Below are 8699 nucleotides of genomic sequence, written 5' to 3' on the forward strand. Positions count from 1 at the left end.
TTCCGGGATGCCTTAATCCAAGGGAAGTGGTTCACTACGAACGTGATGTTCGCATTGAACCCTATCGCGGCCATCCTTATAGGCCTCTAAACACATTAAGCTTAGCCGAGGGAGTCCCCGAATGCGTCACCAATCATTTTGTAAGTCTCCCAATCCTTCCTGTGGTTCGACCCCACTCCGACCAATAGGAGCGGCGTGGGAAAGTCAGTTGCATTGCTATCAGAACGCACCCAGGAAATAGGGAATTGGATGAAGAGGCACAATCATTCCATGATTATCACCTGAAAAGATACAGAACGAGTGAGTATGGGGACGGATCATGCGAAAGCTAAAACAACTCTCCTGCCATCAGAGAGGGCAAGTATTTAAAATCATTCTGATCATACGAACGAGACATTTGATCATCATTCAACTTTGTTCTAAGCGATGCACAAGGGCCCAACATTCAGCTTACCTTATCTTTTTGGCAAATAACTCTCCCTGCAGAGATGCACTACCTGTAACGAACAACGCTATCAAGATGGGAACAACGTTAAGAAATAATAATATATCTAAACCAGAGTCAGATTTCTTTCTTTCTCCACGCAATCACGTAAGACAGGGATAACTAATTATTCATCACGCTCCAGCATGCACCACAGTGCGAAATATAGAGTGCAATAATGGAGTAACTCACCGGTTAATCTGGAACCACGCGATTGTCTGGTACAGGTCCTGTAAGAGGGGGATATATTAATTACGAAATGCATACACCTGAACAGTTTCAACGCTCCAACTCATCATTATTGACCTATCATTCAAGAAAATTATGCCTGGGGCGGTAAAATATAATCATATCGCTAACACACTCGCTTCCTCTGCTCGAACTCACCGCCACCAAGAACCACTCCGGAGCCTTGGGGGGAGGCCACGCCATATTTACGGCATAAAATCTGAAATGAAAAAATCACGTATGCAATACTGGCAGCAAGCAAACTCACTACATTTCACATTACAACAATTCAGAGAGGGCAAGTTTTTAAGCCACAGTGATTCTTACGGAGGAAAAAGGAATCATCATTTGTAATTATTAATGAACTACAGTTAAAGTGCAATCTACACTTACTTCTTCAGAATCTTGCCGCCAAAACCCGGTTCACTACATGCAGCGATCAATGCTGTTTGCAAGGACAGGACCATGGCTAACACAATCTCCACAAATCCTTTCCCTCGTATTTCCACGACTGCATACGCATCTGTGGAACGCCGCTCACATATACCCTAAATTTCGGAAATGCTAATTAGACAAATCTCACGCTTATGTAATAATCGCAGAAACATACAAGCATCCTCATTCATGGGTAGGAATCATACGAATTTCATACATATGCTTGTCAGAAGTTAATCACCGGATGCCTCGCCACGTGGGCACAAATTTAGAAGCCGTACAATGAAACCAACAAAATGTTAAAATAATGTATTTATTGTGTTTTAGAAAGCTTGATGACGCCTTATATAATGTGACTTCAATAACTTTTAACAGCTAAGTTTAACAATTGCAAATACCTTACCTGTCCAGCGTCGACTTCCATCACCAAGAAGAGTTGAAAGAGGAGTGCATTATGATACCCGCCAAAGTTTCAATATGCTCAAACTAGGTGGCGAACTTTATCATTTTTCGGCGTAATACTCTTGCCTACGTAGCCCATGATATAATTATCCTGAAGTTTCATAATTTTGCGTCAAATCATAAAATATGTGACGTTTGGTTTTTCTACTATATTTATCTCCTTACTTTTTAAATTACTTATACAGCACGATATATAGAATATGCAGCTCTAAACACTTGTATGGTGCTGACATCTGGGCGCCATGAAGAAATTCCTAGCGAATAATTTGAAACAAAGTAATTGCGCGTGTTTAAATAAATAAATGTGTATGTATAGGAATTTCTTCATACTGAAGGGGTTGGCCATTGTCTCAGCGATAATTAAGTTTGGTGGTTGTTGATCTGCAACAAGTAAAATAAGGTGTCCCACAGGGCTCTGTGCTTGACCCAACACTTTCCATGATCATGATTTCCGTCTGTAATTTGATATTTTAATCTGTTTTTATTTAATATTATGTACTGATGACACCACTTTTGTAGAAAAATGTCAATATCTACAAGATGCAAATGTACGGTCTTACACTAGCCAAAGACAGGCTAAGGAATGGTTTGATATTAAGCATTTACATTTCAATGCTAACAAAACTTAGCTTATTGTATGCAGTCGTGAATCCAAAATAAATTGAAACTGCTAAAATATTAGGAATTTATGTTGACACAAAACTTAATTGGGAGACCCACATAAGTCAGATCAGCATTAAACTGAGTAAAGCTGTTTATATTGTTCAGAAAGCTCAACTTTCTTATTTCAAATGAGAATTTTTAAACACTTCACCATGTCTTATTTCAATTTAATTTTAATTATGGTGTTCAGTTTTGGGGCCATTCCTGAGGAGTTAAAACATTTCACAGTGATAATAATATATTTTTTTGTTGTTAGAGGGCATATACAATCCACATAGACATTGTTAAACTTGAGTAGAAAAATGAAGTAATAGTAAAAGAAGGAAGGAGACACATTACACATATTGCATTCATGTTACAATAGTTGTTACCTCTGAATCCACATTTTTCACCTGAATACAAATGTTGTTTTTTTAAGTAAAAGGCCTGATAAATAAGCCATTTATACAATATATTATTTTTTTAATTTAGTGAAGGAGGTATCGTGGTGGAAATAATGACACCTCCTAACAATTAACAAAGTTTATTGTGCTCAGAAAATTAAAACCTTGATGAGGCGATTGAACAGTAATTATTCAGTAAATATTCGGCCGTGCGGTGGCGAAGCCAGGAGAGAATCCTTCACCAGGAAACAGCGTCCTTGGGTTGACCACGATGGCGGCGCGCGTGACGGTCCAGAGCCAGTCAGAGAGAGAGTGAGAGTGAGACTGAGAGTGGCTCTGGCGGCGTGGTTGCGCCCTGGCGGCGGACCCTGGTGGCGAACGCCGGAAGCCAAAACACTTGCCGGTGAAGGCGCGTTCGCAATGGCGCTCAACGATGATCCAAGGGTTGAGCCGCCACACCACTAATGACACCTCCTAACAATTAACAAAGTTTATTGTGCTCAGAAAATTAAAACCTTGATGAGGCGATTGAACAGTAATTATTCAGTAAATATTCGGCCGTGCGGTGGCGAGGCCAGGAGAGAATCCTTCACCAGGAAGCAGCGTCCTTGGGTTGACCACGATGGCGGCGCGCGTGACGGTCCAGAGCCAGTCAGAGAGAGAGTGAGAGTGAGACTGAGAGTGGCTCTGGCGGCGTGGTTGCGCCCTGGCGGCGGACCCTGGTGGCGAACGCCGGAAGCCAAAACACTTGCCGGTGAAGGCGCGTTCGCAATGGCGCTCAACGATGATCCAAGGGTTGAGCCGCCACATTTAGCAATCCAAATTTTTACCTGTATGTGCTAACTATTTGAACAGCTTATACCTTAAGTAGGTGAATGATTTTAAAGTCAGAATCTGTGAACACTTGCATCAATTTTTTTCTCAATATTGGTGGACATATGATCTTACTGGTTAAATATTCAAGTTCTCCTTCACATGGATCTTACTTTGCTATAATTGTCATTGTAGCACCTATAACAAAAAGTTTGTCAATAATGGCCTCTAGCAAAATTAGTAGTAGGCTCCCTTAGCCGACCTTTTGTGGACTGGGCATCTATTTGCACTAACTATCAACCATGTGCCTTACAATATTTGATATTATTCGGAGATGACCATAAAAAAACATTTTGTTGATAAAATTCTGAGTTCTATTAACTATGTTAATTTGGAAGCCATGGGATTGCTGCCTTGTCATTATCATGATTTTTTTATATTGGACATGGTTATCAGGCAGTTAGTTATGCTCTTCATTTTTATGATAATACAACTCTTAAGCTTAATTATCTCATGTTTTAATCAATATATTCAACCAAATGTTGCCTACAAGAGATGCAGAAGTAAGTGAACCACATGGTAAGAAGAATGGTTGGGGACACCATGATTAGGCAGATGCAGCAAGAGAGACAATATTGTCTGAAACACCAAAATTGGCTGATATTCCTCAATTTGTGGATCAGACAGAAATTAAGGTATGAGTCATCAAATTTCCATGTGTATTTATGCTGGCATAGTTAGTTGCCTTATGTTATGATAGGATCAGGTACCATACCTGTCAAAGTAGTCCATAATCGGTAAAATGTTATGGTATATCAATTCACATGACACAATCAACCCCAGTCCCCAGGAAATGCTTGCCCAAGATTGTTGGCTACCAAAAATGAATGTATTATTCTTTCAGGTGGAAACTATTTAGGATCATGAATCATCTGAAGAAACTGCAGAACAATCTACTCAAGTGCCTCTCATATCCAAGGATAAAATGCAATTCAGACCGTTTGCAGCAAATCCAGACAAACAGCGTCACTATGAACATTATTTTGGTCTGTTAAAGTGCAATCAAAAAGGTAGAGGGCTCTCATTTTTATTGTATGAGGGAAACTCTTGTTGCAATCAACTCAATATTGCCTTCATTGAATCCTATTCACAAGTTTATATGCCATCTATTGACTTGTGGTATTAAATAGATTTTCTAACTGTGGATTGCTCTTGTAACTTCAAAGATGAGTATGCAAATCCTTTTACGTGCAAATTCTTTCACATAACGTGAATACATTAAATGATTTTGGTGAATTTTAATCCAATGGTAACCCATGCCCAGTGGCAGTACAAGCAGCTTTTCTCTGTGATGTGATACCTCTTAACAGTGCCTGTAATGAGCATTAGAATGACTAATATTTTGTTGGGAAAAGAAAATTATATTTGGTAGGTGTGTTTATTTCATTGCCATCTTAGAGGAAATGTGGTTGATAAAAATGACCAGTGAAAATTATCAGAGAAATAATGATGGGCATCACTTGTTCTCCTTCAAAACTAAAATTCTGCCTTTGGAAACTTGAACTCATAGGGCTTCCTGAATTTGAATTTACAGCCTTCAGGCCTGTATGCTGCACACCACCTCCCTTTCGCTCTCTCTCTTTTTGCATGGAGTTTACAGCATTTTATAATTGTTGACCAAATGTTGTATTATTCAGGTCTCTTCTCAAATCAAGTCTCCCTTTGTACCTCTGCTAGATGAAATCAAGAATTACAATCACCTCCTTCTGCAGTTTGTTCTTAGGTATCCAGGGTGCCATTTTGGTGGCTGGGGTGATTAAATTTTTTCTGATCTTTTCCCCTCCAAGTACCAGTCCTGTGGTTAGTTTAATGCAAGTCGATTTGCACACATATCCAGTGCAGATAGTTGAAGAGTGCCAAAACAAATGAAGCTTGCAAATTATCCAAGCATAAGTTGCCACCGTTGAGGGCCAGTACATTATAAGCTATGGTAGTTTTTGTAATTCTTGATTTCACAGGAGCATAAGGTAAGAGATTTTACCTGAATGTTCGATATCAATAAACATATTTGTCCTGGACATCTGGTTCATTTATATTATTGATGCTTTGCATTTTGGTCTATTACATTATTCTAGATAAAGGAAATATTTGAACTGCTAAGATCAACTAATACTAGTCAGTCCTCAAATTACTTAACAGGTGTAATTATAATTTCTGACCTGAAGAGAACATGTTCCCTTTTTTCAATTCATGTGGCAAGTGGGCATGGTTTTTAAAATCATGTCAGAAATGGAAGCAAAGAGTGTAGCTTTGGGCAGAGGTCATTGTTGTGGTACTATATACCTTTAAATGAGAGCAAGATGGTAGCCAAGGGTTTTTATATTTGCTGTGGTTGGCATGACTGTGGTGTTGGTCAGTAAAAACATCCAGAATGCTTATACATTGAATGAAATGTATACTTTTCAGGGTTCCATCATAATTTATATTCTAAGGTTATTGTTGCAAAATGTTTGTAGAAGGATGTCCATCCACCTGTAAAAGTAATAATAACATATTCAAACATGCCAGGAGTTAAACATGAAATTAGTTTACACATCGACCTGTTAAGTTGAAATCCATAATTTTAGTTCCACAAATTTTTGAATTGTAATTTACTTCATTTCATTTTCCTTGCCTGCGCCTTCCTTTCCTACTTAGGCACCCAAGTATGATTAAAAATTATGACATGGCTAATGTAAATTAGACATGATGCCTGCTTCTGATGCTACAAGCACGACAGGAGTGTAGACGTATGCAGCTGTTGATAAGTGTGAATTTTTCATGGTGCAAATAATCATATTGCCGTTTGAATGTTGTGATCATAAGAGTACAATAGTCATTAACTGAAAGTTAATGACTAAGTCTTTCACTATTGATTTCTACGGTTTGAAGCTATTTCACATGTGCTCTGTCACATTTAGGGCGCCTAAAAAATGTCTTGACTGCTGATAAAAAAAATTCATCAAGGGAATTCTCTCCTTTCAGTGCTGAGCCAGAGTTGAAAAGAAAACCATCCAAGTATTTTCAGTGTTAGATTTCAAGGCAACATCGTCCCATAATTCAGCAGTGGCTACTGACGAAAGGACGGAAAAGACAGAACAAAGACCTAGATTCAAAGGTACAACTGTTCCAAAAGTTGGTCAACCAAACTCAGATGGAGATAAAGGTTGTACAGGCTGTAATGTACATCAAATTGAGTAATAATTGTTATCTATCCTAGGTAAATATTTGTGATTGTCAGCTATTTCTTGCCAGTGTTCATACAAAAATAATAATTTTATTCTGCTATTTGGTATAGGAACATAGGGTTGCAAACTAGGCAGTACATTCAAAGTAAATGGGTAATAATGAATGGGTGAAAATTCCAATATGAATATCACATAATAGATGCAAATAAAAATCAATTAATGTTACTTTGGACATCCTGTAGAGTTTAATTTATATCCTGAATATGAATACTGTAAAATCCAGTTGTAGGGAAATATTACTGCATAATATAAATTTGCAAGTCTGCAAAACTATTACGGTATGTTTCCATTGATAACCCGCGCGTTATCTCTAAAAAAAAGTTTAGATGATGGAAAATAACGACAATGCGTGTTAAGTAATGAAAATTGAAAAAATCCTAACATTTACAAACCTATGTAAACAATAATTTAAAGAAGTCTCGCAAAAATAAATGATATTGTATTTAATTGTATAGACATCTCCCACAATTACAGCCATTTCATCTCATAAATCCATCAGAAAAATAAGAAACATTCTAATACTTAGTACTTCTTGATTATAATGCATAGTACTTCACTTACACGTTGAGTAAGTCGTACTATATACACATACGAATAAATTTATAGTAGGAAAGGTGGATCAATCCAATCCAAGAGATTAGTCACCTGAATCATAATTTAATGAATTAAGTGCATTTACCAGCTCTTATCACAGAGTTCACTTTTCCTCATTTTCTAGCACTGGCGTTAAAATATTCAATTGAGCTTTTTCAATTTTTTTTTATACGAAAGTCACTCTGACACCTGGCCAACTTTCCAGGATACACCGGCTTATTTCTTCATAACTCACCCTTTTAATTCTTCCCGAATCTGTGGACTTTCATACTAGACATCATCCACTTTTCCTAACTAGAATGTAACTTTGATTTAAAATATTTATAAATGGATAAATCCTGGCAGCCTCGCGATTTCCTTTTCCTAAATTGATGACTTCTACCTTAAACATTGCTGTATACTATTTTCTTGAGAAAATTCTAAATTACAAAAGCTCGACTAAATTCAGATTTGAAACAATCACCATGTAGGCGGCACTGTCATAGAACTAGGAGGGTGTCGTGAACAGTTGGGCTATATACTATCTAATAAAGCTAAGTAAAGCAAACAAAACAAGAAAATTATACTTTTTTTACTCTTATTTGCTATGCTAGATTTGTTGAAATTTTCTTTATACAGCAAATAGAAGGGCAGACAAACCTGTCTCGTTTCAACTTGGGAATAAAAGCGAAAAAGCAAGGTAGCATATTGCATTGGCTTGTGAATGTTTATATTTTTTATAGTTCCGTTGTATAGAATTAATTTAAATCACCTGGCTCTAGTTTTGCGTAAATTATGGGTAGATATAGCCACATCCAATTATGGTGTTATGTATTCATTGGTTGTTACTATCTATTAGTGTATGGATATAGAACTATTTTTACACACAATATTATTTAACTTATATGCACATATATACAGATACACGGCATCTCTATGCGTTCAAGATACCTATGAAGTTCTGGGCACTCAGTATATATACACGGTCATGACAACTACGAAGTTCTGGGTGCATGTAATTAACGGGAAATTACAGTATGTGAAGGGGCTAAATGAGGTAGTAATCACTATTTGAGGTTTTAGGTATTGTAATAAGCAGCAACTCTGTTACATTTCCCAAGAGTATGTTGGACCAATTTAGTTATGCCACTTTTCCAATAGGATGATGATTTTCCTACCAATAAAATAGATCTTTTCGAGGTCATATTTCCGAGCAGCAGTGATTCAGAAACAGAAGAAAAAACACCTCAAAATGAAGATATCAGAGTGGTTGAAACAATGAGTGCAGCTACCTCTAGAAGAACCAAACTCCCAACAACAGAGAATATTCCTATTGCCTCAGAGCTGAATGTCAATAGAAATACTTTACCT

The 8699-nt window shown here is 37.3% G+C and overlaps 1 long non-coding RNA gene across 1 annotated transcript; it reads left to right on the forward strand.

The window, feature by feature from the left end:
- The first annotated feature begins 198 nt into the window (after positions 1-198).
- LOC139696247 (uncharacterized) lies at positions 199-4593 on the forward strand. Its single transcript, XR_011702605.1, has 3 exons — positions 199-300; positions 4022-4163; positions 4373-4593. It is a non-coding gene; the product is annotated as an uncharacterized lncRNA (long non-coding RNA).
- Positions 4594-8699: the final 4106 nt, after the last annotated feature.

Source organism: Hetaerina americana, unplaced genomic scaffold (genome assembly GCF_022747635.1).
Source record: "Hetaerina americana unplaced genomic scaffold, ioHetAmer1.1.p SCAF_7, whole genome shotgun sequence".
NCBI classification, from domain to species: Eukaryota; Metazoa; Arthropoda; class Insecta; order Odonata; family Calopterygidae; genus Hetaerina; species Hetaerina americana.